Genomic DNA, 17,175 nt, shown 5'->3' with positions numbered 1-17,175 from the left:
CTAATTGAGTTGAGTTGCTGGTACATGCCCCCCAGCTAAATCTAAGAAAATTGAAAACTAAATATAAAGACTAAAATGAAAGCTTGTCTATTGTCCTCAGAAAATGGGGACTCACCACTGAACCTGTTGAATGTTGATCGAGAATCGATCTAAGTGTAATGATGAGTACCTTAACCTACATCATGAAAGGATTTAGCGCAGAGTATGTGTCAATACTTGGAATGTACTGAGCATGCAGGATATAGATACTAAGTTGAACAAATATATATAAGCTTAACAAAGCATAACTAAGAAATGACATAAACTGAGTAAGAATGTAAATACTGAAACATAACTGAAAATATAAACTGAATGTAATGACCAAGTACTAATCATGAAAATAACATGCTAAACTGAATGTTGAAATATATACTAAAAATCTTGTCAAATGCACTAAAAGTCTGACCGTGGGACCTACTATTAATCGACATAAAACTACGTGAGCTAAATGTGGAGTCCGATGTATACGCCTCATCGAGAGGACCCAATATACCTTGTCAGGGGTATAAATGAATGACTTGCCTGATCACTAAATATGATGCCCAACAGAGGGTACTTATAATCCTACGGGGGCACGTAGTTCTGGGACTATGAGGCTACGTTGAACCCTAGTCTAACTTGGTGCTAAGTCTACTCCCAACTGAATATGTATATGATTGAAATATGATTGCAACAATTATGTACTGATACTATGACATTTGAAATCTGGAGCATGATTATCAGTTTAGCTGACCTAGCAAGTATAATTCATGAACTAGGAGAAATTATACAAACTAGGGTTCTGAGTTTAATAGAAGGAATTAAGTAACCCTTCCAAGAAAACATGTTATTTCAATTAAGGATACTATAACAGCTAAATCACAACAAAACTCCAAGGATTTAGACACCCTAGGTCTAAACGAGATATCGAGAATCCAGAAGGCGACTGAATTCTAGGGACCTAATGGATGTAAAGAACCGACCAGTGAAATCCCACATACCTGGTGACGAAATCTATGGAAAAATCCTTCGATTTTAGGGCTAAAACTTGAAGCAAAACTTCTTGATTGTTCTTGGGAAACTGGCGCCTCTTTCTTCTTTTTTTGCTATAAGTTTTGATGATTCTTGGTGAATAAAGGTTTCGGTTAGGTTTTGACTAGATTATTAGGCTTAAACTGAGTAAAACTATGCAGTTTAAATGCCCAAAGCATAAGGGAAAAGACCAAAATGACCCTAACTTAAAAGCTAACGAGACCATCGACGGCCCATGATCGACGAACCATGGACTGACCGACGCTCTGTCCTTGCAGGGGATCGGTTGGCATTTGAGACTTGGTGATGGGGGTCACAATCCACGAACCGTGGTCCCACCTACGGTCCTGCCATGGGTCATGATTCTTCTTGGGGTTCTAGGTTGCTAACAACAGAGCATACCTACGATCCGTGGACCAAACCATGGGTCATAGTTTGGCCTCTGTCAGTGGCACCTGAAACTATGAAAATCTGGTATTTGGTCTTTCTAGAATCCGGGGTGTTTCAGAAACCATGAGTAAGCCACTTGAAAGTCTTTGGTTGTATAGCTTATGCTTTGGTTAATATACGTTCTAAACTTGATGAAAAATTATAGAAATGCATTTTCGTTGGTTATAGTCCTCAATCCAAAGCATATAGACTATATAATCCAACTTGTGGCAAAGTGATTATCAACAGGAATGTTGTTTTTAATGAAGAAGCACCCAGGGAGTGGAATAATGAAAAAGAAGATTAAGTATTATATATTCTTGTTCAATCAGAAGGAGAGCATACTACGATTATTGAATCAATAGATTCTGCTCCTTCCTCTTCTAGCAGTAATATTAATCTTTGTCCTCTTAGCATTAGCAGCAACAGTTCTATTCTAGCAAGCTCTTATTCCCCTTCTTCAACTCCATCCAGCGAAATGCCACCAACTATGTTTTGATCATTGAAAGATGTTTATGCATCTTCTTGTTTTTCCTTGTTAGCTGTAGAACCGACATGTTATGAAGAAGCTGCAAAGCAACCTGAATTGCACAATGCAATGATTGAAGATATTCAAGCCATTGAGAAAAACCAAACATAGGAGTTGGTTAATTTTCCTGAAGGGAAGAATGTTATGAGACTAAAATAGTTTTTCAAAATGAAGTACAATGATGATGGAAGTATCAAAAGGTATAAAGCTCGACTAGTTGCAAAAGGATATTCTCATAAACAAGGGATCAACTTTGAAGTGACATTCTCACTAGTAGATCACTATGAAACAGCTAGAACTACTCTAGCCTTGGTTTCTCAACTTGGTTGGCTTGTGTATCAAATTGATTTTGAGTCTGGCTTATTAAATGGTGACTTACATGAAAAGTATACGTCTCCCAACCTGAAAGCTTCATCTCTAGGGAAGGGAAGAGAAAAGTGTACAAATAGAAGAAGTCATTGTACACTCTAAAGCAAGCTCCATGGGCATGGTACAATAAAATTGATTCCTTTTTTTAAGAGCAACAGTTCATAAGAAATGAGAATGAGCCTACACTTTATGTAAAGAAGCGAGGTAATGGTGATTTTTTGGTTGCCTGTCTTTATGTTGATGATATTATATATATGGGCTCTTGTGAATAATTTGTTTTTGAATTTAAAAGTTGCATGATGAGTAAATTTGAGATGGACAATTTGGGTATACTGCATTATTTTCTTGGGCTTGAGATGATACAAGGTTTGGATGGAATTTTTATATCATAGAGAAAGTATGCTACTGAACTTTTACAGAAGTTCAACATGCTGAATTGCAATCCATTTCCCACACCCATGATTATGAATGATAAATTGGTACTCAATGATGGTACAAATGCAACAAATGCTTCTTACTTTAGAAGCTTGGTTGGTGATCTACACTACTTATCACACACAAGGCCCGACATAGCATTCTCTGTTAGATTGATTTCAAGATTCATGCATAGTCTTTCGAAGCAACACCTATGTTCAGCCAAAAGGATCTTGCGATATGTTGCTGGCACAATAAGTTAAAAAGCTCACTTGAAATCGCCTCTACCGAGTTCTCTAAGCTCCATATTATAAAATGGAGAAGAAACCCCAAAATTTGGGTTTAAACACTTTAAAGGGTCCTCCACGAACGCAGACCCCTACCTGCGAAAGGGGGTTTTAATGAGCTGGACCTCCAAGAATGCAGGCAAGTCTCCCGTGAACTCAAAGATCAATACATTGACATCCTGCAAACGCGGTCGAGACTACGCGAATGCAGGGTAGTCACCCCACACCTCCGCGAACGGGGCCACAAGTTCCTCAAACAAGGAGTGTTGCACCAGAACATAGAAAACCAACCAATTCAAAAATATCGAAAGGACCCTCGGTATTCATTCAAAACCCTGTACACACAAACTGAATATGCAAATAAATTATACTCAACATTGCATACTTAATGGAATCGTCAAATCACGAATTTAAGGTCATTTCGACCTGACATCCGTGAAAACCACAAGTATCTAACTCACACCGAAAAAGGCTAAAACAAGATCGAGACCTCTCAAAAATCAACCAAAACCTCATCGAGGACTCAAATCATCCCCCCAATCAAAAGGAACTCTCGGAATCTTGATCCGAGTATCCAAACCCCGAATGTTGACCTAAGTCAACCTAAAGGATAAAATTCCACTATTTCACAACTTAAGAGCTCAGATCCTCAAAAAGACTCAGAAACTGAAACCGATAAGTCTCACATATCAAATTTCACATTTCGATACTGATGGAATCGACCGAATTTTACTCCGACACTCGAAACTTCAAAAGACACCGAACACTATTTTCTTAACAACTTAGCCTTTCGAACTCAAAACTTACCAAATCCTCAACTTTTAACCTAAATTTCAAAACCAACTTTACAAAACTCAAACATAGGAGACTCGGGGTCAATATTGGGAGGGAAAAATGATAAATTCACGAAACTTTCCAAAAATGACCGATCGGGTCATTACATGTACACTCTACCCTCTCAAAATCCCACTTAGTTGGATTTCATTTGGTGTGTTGTTGTTGTTGGTTGGCGATTGCAAAATTTATAATTGTTGTACTTCCAAAAAAGATTTTTGACAAAATTTCCATAATACATTTTAAATAAAAAAGTAAAAGCCTATATATATATATATATAAAATTCTCTACTGCATATCTGAAATAGTACGTATACATTTTCATGTATATTAGTACGTACAATATTCATTTCTTTTAAATACATTATGCTAGTGTACATATAACGTATATCACATATTTTGAACTGAAATTGGTATATATTATCATATTCAATCAACAAAATTAAATAAACATATAAAAGAGAGATATTTTGATAGAATAAGAGTTTAAATTAGAAAGATTAAAATAAAGGAGTGAGAGGGAGGAAAAACTAATAAGTGATTTAAGAAAGTTGTGGAACTTGAGCTTGAAGATAAATTGGTGAATTTTTTTTTTGCTGCGGGGAAAGTTTCTGGAGTCCTTAATTATAGTTTCAAAGGATAGACATATCTAAATTAAATCGAAGGATGTTGTTGCGAGTTCAAAGATAGTTACTATTTCTACCTACTATCATTATAAGGACAAAAACTCTGTATTTCAAAGATAGTACACTGAAATGCATTCTAACTCCTTTAGAATTATACTACTGGAATCAACAGCAGAGAATAGGCTTACCTCTTTCTTTGTTTACCTAACCCACCCATCTGGCTTCCTAGTTTCTTTAGACATAACTCCAATTTTCTAGCAAGTCACAAAAAACACGATGCATTCATTCAATCTCAAATCTTTCATTTCCTGCTTCACCTTGCATTAAGGAAGAGAAACTGACCGAACTACCAAATGTTCTTGACATTATATTGCACACTTTACCGGATGCATAAACTTGATAAACTCACACACATCGCTATCTAATAACTATATAAACTCAACTGATTGCACACTCAATTCTAAAGAATGTGATAATCTTGTCGCCAACTCAAGAATAAAAGGGAAAACATCCTGCAATCTTAACAAACACTTAACATCATGGACATACCACTCCATCATTGCAACTAAACTACTCGGGCAAAAATATATACAAAGTATCATCAACACCCGCAACCCCTCTTAGAAACTTACAAAACTCGAACAATATAGGAACAAACTGCGTATATACAGTTACAGTGTTGGCAAAAACTGTCTTATATGAATCTATAAATTGACAATTACATCCATGAGTATCTTGTTTGGTAGTTACATAAGGAAATACATAAACATTTACTAGTGCCCCAGGAACAGAGGAGTGAATAAATATTTGGAGATATTTCTCCAATTTATCTATGTCATGCTTTGGGGTCATTTCGAGAAAATTGGTAAGCATATTCGTCAGACGACTAACATTATCATTAATATATGTGTTGTCATTGCAGTTGAAAGGTTCTGAATAAGCAAATTCAAGTCATTGATCAGCTTCCATGTGTAATATTGGTGTTGTGTTGCAGAAGGCTTTCTGTCTAACCTCTCTTTGCTTTGTCAAGCATAGATTTTAGAGTAAAGACTATCTTGAGTCAGTTTCCATATAGCACAATTTAAGCTTATCCATATATTGGTAGAATGCATAGCATTGTTCATACAATCAAGATATCGTTTTTCAAGGGAGAGTTTCTCACACAAATTATACCACCATAGATTACAACAACCACAATTTATATTCCATGGAATGTTGTGCTCTGCATCATCTCTAGCTTTAACTAAAAAAATCCAAGCTTGCGAATTACCACAAATCTACGATTTAGACACAGGATGGACTTTGAAGTAATACTTAGCCTTCACAAACTCAGCCTAGAGAGATGGTTAAGTTCTAAACCATGGTTAGAAAATGAGATATTTCTAGATAGTCTTCTTTTTTTTAATGGTTCCTTTTTTTAATATTATGTCGAGTTTGTAAAGGAATGATAGTCCTCGTTTTATGGAATATATTTTGTAAGAAAGTCAATACTGGTTGGATAGGTATGGTCTCTACTAACTTTTGAAAAGCTTATTTAGCTAGATGTGTCTAAGACTTTTGTAATATGCCACATGAATGACAAAAGGAAATTCTATTGAACCTTATCCTTCTTTCACAAAAGTTCCAAATACTAACAGTGGTATCAGAGCCATTCTTCTGGAGGGATTTGTGAAGGTAAGAAAACTAAGGTTTTCTACAGTTCTTCTAAGGTGAGAGTTGAGCAGCAGTAACATGGAATCCAACAAATTCTAGGGTGCAAGCCCTCTTATGTTTATAGGATAAAATTATCATATATGGGTGATAAATAGGAAGGCTTATCTCAAAGCTCTTTGTAGATGGGATACAATCGAAAGTAAATATGATCCTCCTCCACTTGGACCTAATCCAACTGTTGCACAAATGAAGGTTTATGAAGATGTGAAGTCAAGAAAACCAAAAGCTATCACATATCTTCATTCAACACTTGCATATGTGGTTTTCACAAGAAAAATTGCTTGTGAAACACCTTAGGAAGCATGGAGAAGCTAAAAGAGGAGTTCGACAAAACTGACGAAGGGTGTCAAACTCTTAACTCTCAAAAAAAGAATTTGAAATATTAAGGATGAAAGAAGGAGATATTGTGAAAATTGCAGGCTAAAAAAGAATCAACCACAACAACGCTATGTACAACAAGTAAATTTTACTGCAGAGTCCGAAAACAAAGAAGAAAGCTTGTTTATGGTTTCCCATGTAGAAAATACAGCCAACAAATCCTCATGGTTCATAGATAGTGGATGTACGAGTCATATGTCTAACAATGAACTCATGTTTCATACACTTGACAAGTCAATCAAAACTAAAGTAAGGATGGGGAATGTTGAAACAGTAGATGCACTTGGAAAGGGTTCAGTTTCCTTTTAGACTAAACAAGGTACAAAGTTTATATATGATGTGGTTTATGTTCCTTGTTTAACATGTAAATTGTTAAGTGTGGCTCAAATGATGTCTAAATAATATTACTTATTTTTTCAAGACAAACATTGTTTGGTTTTTTACTCTGAAGATAGTTTGATTATAAAAGTAGAAATGGAGGATAAAACTTTTCCTTTAGATGAGAAGTTTCATAGTACAAGAGTCATGGTTGTGGCAGAAAAGATATGGTCATTTTAACTATGCTACTTTAAAGTCTATGTATGAAAAGGGATTGAATAAGGCTATACTTGAGATTTCACTATTTAAAGAAGTTTTGAGCCATGTCAGATGGGTAAGGTACATAGGAAAGCATTTCCTAAATATGCTACCTGGAGGGCAACTAAAAAACTTGAACTAGTTCACACTTATGTGTGTGGACCTATGCAAACATCATATTTGGGATACAATAAATATTTTATACTCTTTATTGATGACTTATCAAGGATGACTTGGGTTGTCTCACGTATTTCTAGTTTTTAAGAAATTTAGAGCTTTTGCAGAAAGACAAAGTGGTTGTACGCTAAAGGCTTTGAGGTCAGACAATGGGGGTGAATACACTTCCAATGAGTTCAATAAGTATTGTGAAGATATGGGGATTGGTCACAAGTCGATAGTAAGTTGTTCACCTGAATAAAATGGAGTCTTGGAGAGGAAGAACATGACTGTTGTTGAAATGGCTAGATGTTTGTAGCTTGAAAAGAAACTACTGCAAAGATTTTGGGAAGAAGCTATTTTATACTTCAATGCATTTGATAAATAGGATGCCAACTAAAGCCGTGGATGGAAATCTCCTAATGAGTCATGGAGTGGAATACTACCTCTGCGAAACACTTCAAAATATTTGGCTCAATTTGCTATTCTTATGTTCCTTCGGTCAAAAGAAGCAAACTGAACCAAAAGGTGAATTGGGAATCTATATTGCTTATTCATCACAATCCAAGGGTTATAGAGTTCTCAATTTGCAAAACAAACATATTTCCATCAGAAGAGATGCAGTAATGGATGAGCATGCTCATTGGAATTGGGATAAGGAGCAAATTGAGAAAGATAATGCAGGTTTTCAGAACTTGCATCCACTGCTAACAACACAATCAGTTGGCTCAGAAAAACTAAATGGACTGTCAAATGCTTCTTCATAAAAAGATAAAGAATCATACGGGGAATCCTCACTTGATTCACCAGTTTTGAAGAAAAAGTCCCTTTCTAAGATATATGAAAGATGTAATGTTGTTACCTCAGAACCCAATACATTTCAAAAAGTATTAAGACATAAAGTTTGGGTTGAAGCTATGAAGGAGAATATTGGTATGATAGAGAAGAATGATACTTTGAAGCTGATTGATAAACCCAAAGACAAAAACGTACTAGGGGTGAAGTGAGTTTATAAGAGAAAACTTAATTCAGATGGTTCAGTTTATAAATACAAAGCAAGGATTGTTGTGAAAGGTTACACGCAAGGTGCAGGTCAAGGTTATGGAGACACATTTTCACCTGTTGCATGGCATGACACAAGAAGGCTTTTAGTTGTTTCGGAAGCTCAAACAAATTGGAAGTTGTATCATTTGGACATGAAATCGACATTCTCAAATGGACTGTTGCAGGAAGAGATTTATGTTGATAAACCAAAAGGCTTTCAAGTTGCAGGGTTAGAGGACAAAGTCTACAGACTTCATAAGGCATTGTATGGATTATAGCAGGCTCCTCGAGCATGGTACAGTAAGATTGATGATGGTCTCATTTGTTATGGCTTCAAGAGAAGTGAAAATGAAACCAATTTATATGTGGAAAAGGCTAAATAAGGAGACGTGCTTGTGGTGTCACTCTATGTTGAATCTGTTCAAGCAATAAATGGAGACCATGTTTGAAATGTGAGATTTGGGTGAAAGGAATTACTTTCTAGGAATGGATATTAATCAAGCTACTAATGGAATCTTGGTTTGTCAGAGAAATTATGCATGGGATATTCTTAAAAGGTTCAAGATGGCAAGGTCCAAGCCTCTATCGACCCTGCTGGTTCACATTGAAAAGATTTCAAGTTTTGAAGGAGGTGATATGGATGATCCAACAGTTTATAGAAGTCTAATATGTAGCTTGTTGTATTTGACAGCAACAAGACTTGATCTCATGTTCGGAGCAAGTCTTCTGTCGAGATTTATGCATGCTCCAACTTAAGTTTATCTTGGTGTCGCTAAGTGAACTTTGAGGTATGTCAATTGAACTGTTGATTATGGTATTTTGTTTAAACAGGACGAGCAAGGGCAACTGATGTGATATTCAGATAGTACCGGGAAGGAAGTGTTGATGATATAAAAAACACTTCTGGATATGCTTTTACACTTGATCCAGGCATGTTCTCATGGAATTCAAAAAAGCAAGAGGTAGTAGCTCAATCTTCTGTAGAAGTAGAATACATCTGGTGCAACTAATCAGGATTATAGTATAGAAAGATTATACGTGATCTGGAGCAAAATGACATTGAAGCTACTATCATTAAGTTGAAAACAAGTCAACAATATCTATGGCCAAAAATATAGTGCGACATGGTTGTAGCAAGCATATAAATATAAAGTTTTAATCTATCAAGCAAGAAGAGAAGGATGGCAAATTTAACTTGTTCATTGTAGCTCAGATTAGAACATTGGATACATCATGACCAAGGCTCTTCCTAAGGGGAAATTTGAAGTTCTAAGGGCTAAGTCAGGAGTATCCAAGAAAAATCTCAAGGAGGAGTGTTAGAAAATGAGATATTTGTAGATAGTCTTTACTTTAATGGTTCCTTTTTTAAATATTATGTTTAGTTTGTACAGGAATGGTAGTCCTTGTTTTATGAAATATATTTTGTAAAAAAGTCAATAGTGATTTAATAGGTATGGTCTCTACTATATTTTGAAAAACTTTAATAGCAATATATGTCTAAGCCTTTTGTAATATGCCACATGAATGACAAAAGGAAATTCTGCCGAATCTTATCTTTTCTTTTTCAAAAGTTCCACATACTAACAACCTTCACATCATTCTGCATTGTCAAAACATTTTTAACATCATGAACACCAACAACCCCTCACAGAAATTTATAAAACTAAAACAGTATAGGAGCACACTCCCTATATATGGTTCAGGGTAGGGGAATAGTGTCTTACATGAAGCCACAAATTTACAAATGCATCCATGAGCAGTTTGTTTGCTGAATATATATTAGGGATATTCCTCAAATTTACTAATGTGAGCAACATGATAAGTATTTTCTTGAGGTTTTATGTTATTGTTGCTCTTTTGTTTTTTGAAATTTTCTCAAGTGGACAATTGGTTTGGCCCTCTCTATAATTCTAACTTTGAGGTTGCCTCAAGTAATTGATAAATTTGATCATACTATATGGTATTTGATTTAATTTATAACGGTGAGATGTATATAGGTGTTTACTTTTAATCATTATCCTAATCTGATATGTATGTTTTTTAATTCTAATCTAACCTCTATGCTTTTGGTAGTGTATGTACTGGTGTTATACTGGGTGGAAGTGTGAATTTAAGTGAAGAAGAGTCTAGGTATGTCTGATAATCTTGTTTTTTACTCTAGTGGCTCTTGAGATTGTTTTTCCATATTGGTTTCTTAGTGAGATTTTTTATTTTTAGATGAAACTCTTGGACCCAACTAAACATATTTCATTGCAAAAATCAATGAGAGACAATCTTCAAACTTGTTCATCTTTTCATGGGGAATCCTTTAATGTCCTATTTGGTAGACTGCAATACTCAATAAATTTAAACAAGCATTAAAGATGACATGAGTTATATACTGGGTGTCAATCATTGATTTAACATTCTAAGTTGGTCTTTGAGTTCCAATGATCCCACCAAGGCGTAATAAAGGCGAGTCTTGTTCTCTATATGGATGCATTTGAGTTTCTTATTTCATTATCATCACCAGTATTCAGATGTAGAATACACACTAGGAAGTTGTTATTCATAGCAGGCTGCTCCAAATGAAAAAAATTCCTCAAATATTTTCTAATACAATCTTAATCTTCAAACTAACTGATTCAAGCCATTTCACATATTCCGTATGCTCCTTGTTCAATTCCCAAGTGATAATCTGATCATAAATATCTCTAATGGCGTTTCTAAACAACTGACTGAGTATTTTGCTGAGTGCTTTGACTTAGTTTGTATAATCTCCACACAACAAGAAGGCACTGTTGACATCTAATTGATGCGAAGGCTAGGAGTGTTACTCTGCTATTTCAATAACTAAGCGGGCTATTGTAGGCTTGACAATGGGGATGAATGTGGAGTGATAATCTAACACTCTCATCAGAACTATTAGGAGACATAGCGTTTTTCAACTTGGTACCACCGTGATTCAGCTGATTATTATTGTTGCTTTCTGCCTCAGTATGTGAATCTAGTTGCCTCTTGTTATCACACTCAAAAGTTTTCTAGTTTGTTGTTTCCACTTCCTTATCATGATCCTATTTATTTTTTTGTTGTTTATCTCTTTTTTTATGCTAGAGACAGTTTCTTTAAACATGACCTCTATTTTCTCTTTTGGAGAATTTTTTTTTTCTTATGATTTCTGATCATACTCTGTCTCTCAGCCATCGTTTGGGCATCATCATCAATGTCACATCGTTTTGTGTGTAACCATACTTCGTTGTTTCCACTTCCTTATCTTGCAGATTCTGATTGTGTTTGTTTCATTGCCTTTTCACCATTCTCTTATTGTTCTCATTTTTCATCAGTTTCCCCATGCTAGCATCTACTTCCCCTTGAGTCATATTTATTATTTTGTTCTTTTTATTATCCTCCTCTTTAGGTTCATAGATCCTAATGTTTTCGAGTATCCACCAGTTCATTACATTGTTACCCAACTTTATATAGTGCTTACAACACTTGGGCATGTTTTTGTATTCAAGACTTTTGATAGTATCTCCTTAAAGGTGATTCCTCATCCTCTAGACCTATCTAGACATTGTCCAAATGAAATTTCAACAAGTTGATTTCAACTTGAACCTTAGACATGCTCGGTCTAGTTTTTCCAATAGAGCCAACAATTTGTTTAACATAAAGCCATGAATGCATATGGAAGAGAAAATCTGGTAGAAGAACCCACACTAGTGCAATAGGGATGTCCTATTTCGATTTCAAAATCAGGAATCCACTTTTGTAGCCACAATTGAAGCCCCTCCATCTCAATAATCATCTTCATTTATGAAGTTTAAGAACACATTGTGATTATCATACACACCAATTTTGACTGAGGCCCTGATTGGAAATAATTCCTTAAAAATTAACCAAATTCAATCAATTTGGGGTCTCACTTTTAGGAATTTCTCAATGATTTAACCTACATTCCTCCTCCTTGATACAAAAGTAATTTTTTTCCATGAATGCTATTGCCGGAATCCCATTATGAGTAGTGACCCTTGCAATTACTGATTCTCTGGGGTGTCTAGGAGAATTTGATGATTGATTTGTCATGGAGACAGTTGTGGCATAAGTTGATTTTCCTTGGATTCCTTCCCCACATAAGGTCGCACCTGGCTAGAGAGTCATCTGATAGGTACCACACTGTTGGAGCCCCGTGTGGAAGCTGCATAGGTGAAGCGCGTGGTTTACTCTCTATAAAATGGCCGTTACAAACTAGTGTTTAGAACATTTTTGGATATGACTGAAATCCCAGTAGAAACATATTGTTTATGTGACATTGTCAAATCAGCCAAAGTAAAATCCAAAGGCCTTCCTTCATAAAAAAAATCGATTTTTCTTCTACCACTACTACTACATAAATAATAAATACCTACTACTGGGTACAAAAAGAAAAGGAAACAATTAAAGTTGAGCACGGCATGTAAATTTGAAGTTGAGCATGGAAAAGGGCCATTGTTAAATGATAAAAAAGAAATTCCCAGATGAGTCTAATGATAAATTTGTTACTGATGTCATTGGATGTGACAATATCATCAGTTGTCTCATTCGTTGCTCGAGGTCAAATAAATGACATGGGACTACAATCCGACCTAGAGAACGAGTGACACAACTGAAGGAATTATCATGCCCAATGGTATTGTTGGTGTATATGCATTTTATTATTAAAATAAAATATTAAGTACAAATGTTAGTGGGTATAAATTGTGGTAGAAGATGACTATTAGTTGTTGTAACTTATATGACCATTAGTTCCTGTAACTCTCATGGTCATTAGTGTCTTGTAACTCATATGACCATTAGTTCTTGTAACTCTCGTGGTCATTAGTTTCTTGTAACTCATATGATCATTAGTTTATTGTAACTCATATAACATCTACCCACATTACTACCCCTCATTCTACCTATTGATTATATGGAAGACTTCTTCACTTATAAATAGTGGTGTTTCATCCTTTGTGAAGTATCCCAAGTAGAAGTGAAATAATGTAAGAAAAGATGAGAAGTTTATATTGAGGTTAGTGTAGTGAAAGAGAGAGTTGAGACAAAGAAAATATTCTAAGTCTTTAACTATATTCACTATACAAAAGAGAGTATTATATGTTGAAGGAAGGTATTCTTTTTGTGGAGCTTTGCACTCTTCAACTAATCCAGAGTTGCTTGAGTTGTACGACATTGTTGGGTTGTTGTATCCTGGAGGGGACAAGTCAAAAGTATTACTGCTAGATCGGTGTAGATTATGCCGCAGTGGGCTTGAATCTCATTAAAGAGAGCGAGATATTCATGTCTCAGCCTAAAGATTTGTTTATGCATTTTTGTTCATTTTATTTCAACTATAATATATTATATTTGTGGTATATTACACCAACAGGCAACAATAAAAGAATTATCATCAGACTCATTTGGCAACACAAATTCATCATTTACCAATGGCCTTTTGTCATGCTCAACTTCAACGTTACTTGCTATGCTCAACTGCAATTGTTTCTTTTTCTTTCTGTATGTACTAGTATAAGGGTATAAGTTATTTATGTAGTAGTAGAAGAAGAATGAGATAAGAACCAGGGTTTTAACAAACGAGGGCCTTTGGATTTTACTTTGGTTGATCTGACAAAGTCACATTAACAACATGTTTCTATTGAGATTTGAGTCATATAATAACATATTCTAAACATTAGTTTATAACAGCCATTTCTTAGAGAGTAATCCACACGCTCTGCCTATAGAGCGCCAGACGGGGCTCTATCAACACGTTGTACCTCTTAGATGACTCTCCAGCAAGGTGAGACCTTATCAAGGGAAGGAAACCAAGGAGAGAAGTTTTTAGTACCAAACTGTTATGTCGACGATTTCCCAAATAATTTTCATTCATCACATAATCTTTGATATAAAGGATTGGAAATGCTGAGGGTGTCTCACTTGGTATTTCATAATCTTTTAAACAGATATGCACACAGTTCTTTGATTATAGTTGGCATTTTTGGCAGATTGATGTGCACACAATATTTTGTTCTACCTTTTGTATGGTTAAACAGAGAAGAAGTAAAAGGAAAATGTGGGTGGGTGGGGGCTTCATTCTTACTTCCTCTCCATTTTTTCAATGCTGCCTAACAAGAAAAGAGAAAATATGTTAGTATATTCCTTCTGAACTGGGAGATATCCTGATCACTCCTTAAATTTGCAGATTCATCTATCCAGGACCATCAACCTAAATTTTGGGATTTATTATTCATGTTGGGTATTTGCCTTGAGTTTCTTACCATAATTAGATTTTCCTTTTAGGAAAAAGAAATCACAAAGTCTCCATAATTGGCTAGTCCTTTTCTTGTAGGAAAAAAGTTTATGACTATAAATAGAGGTTCCTTCCTTCTAACTTAGTAGCATTCACAATATAGTCCTAGTGTCTTTGAGAGTTTTGTGTAGGGAGAGAAACAGTGTGACACAAGTGTTACGGTAATACTTGTGTGAACCTCTTTTTATTCCGAGTTAATTGTGTGAGCTAACTTCTCTCACTATTTGATACTCTCATGTTTATATAGTGAATTGCATATCTCCTTTTGTGATGTAGGTCGATTGACCAAATCACGTTAAATCTTTGTCTTTTGGTATATTTCTCTTTTTTCATCTTACTCATGGTCTATCGAAATTTGCTTTGCTAGCTTCTTCATGACACCTAATTATCAAGGATAATTGTGTCTTTCCACTTATTATGGAATTCTGTTTAAGCAAGATTTAAAATCATCAACCACATTTATGTCCTTTGATCAACTCGTGATTCAATGTATGATAGTGGTGAATTATTTTATTTTTTTGGAAGGTAAAGAGTATAAGAAATACTTGACAGGACGCGTGGTTGATGAATATAGAGTAACATTTGAGCAGATAAAGCTAAACATATCTAATATGGTTGCTAGCCTTCTTACTTCCTTTATGCCTACTGACCGGGTTGTACTCATGTGCAATGTATTCCTAAGGAGGTAAGACATCCCAACTCTTTATTGGTCTTCACTTCTAGCTATTTTATGTGAAGAAATCGATTTGCTGAATTGAAGTTCCCAGGCGCCAGATTAAAAATGTAACAAGCTTAACATTTTTTTATGATATTTTGGTCTCGTCTCAATTTTTGTTTTGTGGTAGAACAGTCATAACATCCTTAAGAAATCCCTTCATGTTCAAATCCCAACAAAGGCAAAAACACTAGGTGATTTCATCAGTCCAAGCCTAATGAACATAATTACCTGGTACATTTGTTGGCGGGGACGTAGCAAGTACTTCATGAATTAGTCGAGGTGCACATAAACTATCATGAACATCACGGATATAAAAGTAGTATTTCCTTTCTTGTTTCTCAGTGTTGGGGTAGCGTAAATAGGAAATTTGTTATGGTGGTTGAGGCATAAGTATGAGGTGGCATACAAAAGTTGTGTGAGGCTCCATTCATAATTTGACAAATGGATTCTTGGGTTCCATTTTCAGAAAAATGGGCCAAAGTTCGTTCCCTCTCTTACTTTTTAACTTTTTCTCATTATTCAACCTTTCAACTTGTTTTTTTTTTTACCATTATTTCAAATTTGCTATTTTCTTTATCTTTGAATAATAAAGTATGTAATTTAGCCTAATTCATCATACTTCTAACATTTAGTATTATTTTTCTATCATGTATTAATTATCTTCAATTACTAAAAATAATTATTAAAATTATTTATCAATTAACAAAATTAAACAATTCTTTTTGAAAGTATAACCAAAATATGTAAAATCGTAAAAAAAATATAAAGAGTAAATTAATAAATTATCATTTTTATTAATAATTTCTTAAAGAACGTGTAAAAAAGTAAAATAATTAATACGAAAAAAAAAAGGAGTATAAAATTAATTTTTTTATTCTCAATAATTTCATAATTTTTGAAACGACCCCAAAAATGCCCGAAAATGTGCTTCGGAAACACCTATAATTGTAATTTCCATATATCTCAAAATCCGTGCATGATTTCGGAAATTCGACTTCATATTCTTATTCAGGGGGTAAAATTGAGTGGGAAATGGGTCTAACCCGAATTTTAGAGCAATCGTATCAAAATTCGAAAATCGCAAAAAATATGATTTTCAGGGTCAACTTTAAAGAGGCATATCTCTTAGCACACAAGGAACTGGAAGGGCCACTACCTATTAAATTAAAGCCCTTCGAGTTATCTTTCCAATGCAATTGGTTTCACCTCATTCCGAGTTAGGATGAAAGAGTTATGATCATTTTCGTAAAACCTGTCCGGGCAGAATCGCAATTTCCAGTAAGCTACGTTACTGTAGCGGCTGGGACGTTTTTCTTTTATAAAAAAGAGGATTGTCCCATACTTAGTTATATTTCTTTCTAGCTTCAAAACACTCAAAAACACTCTCTAAACCCTCTCCAAAATTCCACCAAGATCTTCAACCAAATTCAAACATCTCAAGTTCTAATTCCGGATTCAAGACTCAATCTCAAGCTTCAATTCTCCATTCCAATCTTCATCAAGGATTCTCCAAAGTTGAGGTATGTGGGTTGATTGTGGAAACCTTCCTTTCCACAAGTCCAACCATTTATCCTCTATTTTACTTCAAGTTTATGGGTCCTTATGATCATTTATGAACTCTTGAATTATGGAATTACTACTACACATTCTATTATGGTCTATTTTTGCATATTATCATGAAATGGAATTATTATGTGATGTTTATGGTTTTCATGCTTCCATGATCAAATTATGAAGGTTGATATATATAT

The sequence above is a fragment of the Solanum stenotomum genome, chromosome 7, assembly GCF_019186545.1.
Source record: "Solanum stenotomum isolate F172 chromosome 7, ASM1918654v1, whole genome shotgun sequence".
Lineage (NCBI taxonomy): Eukaryota > Viridiplantae > Streptophyta > Magnoliopsida > Solanales > Solanaceae > Solanum > Solanum stenotomum.
This window is presented reverse-complemented; position numbering follows the sequence as displayed.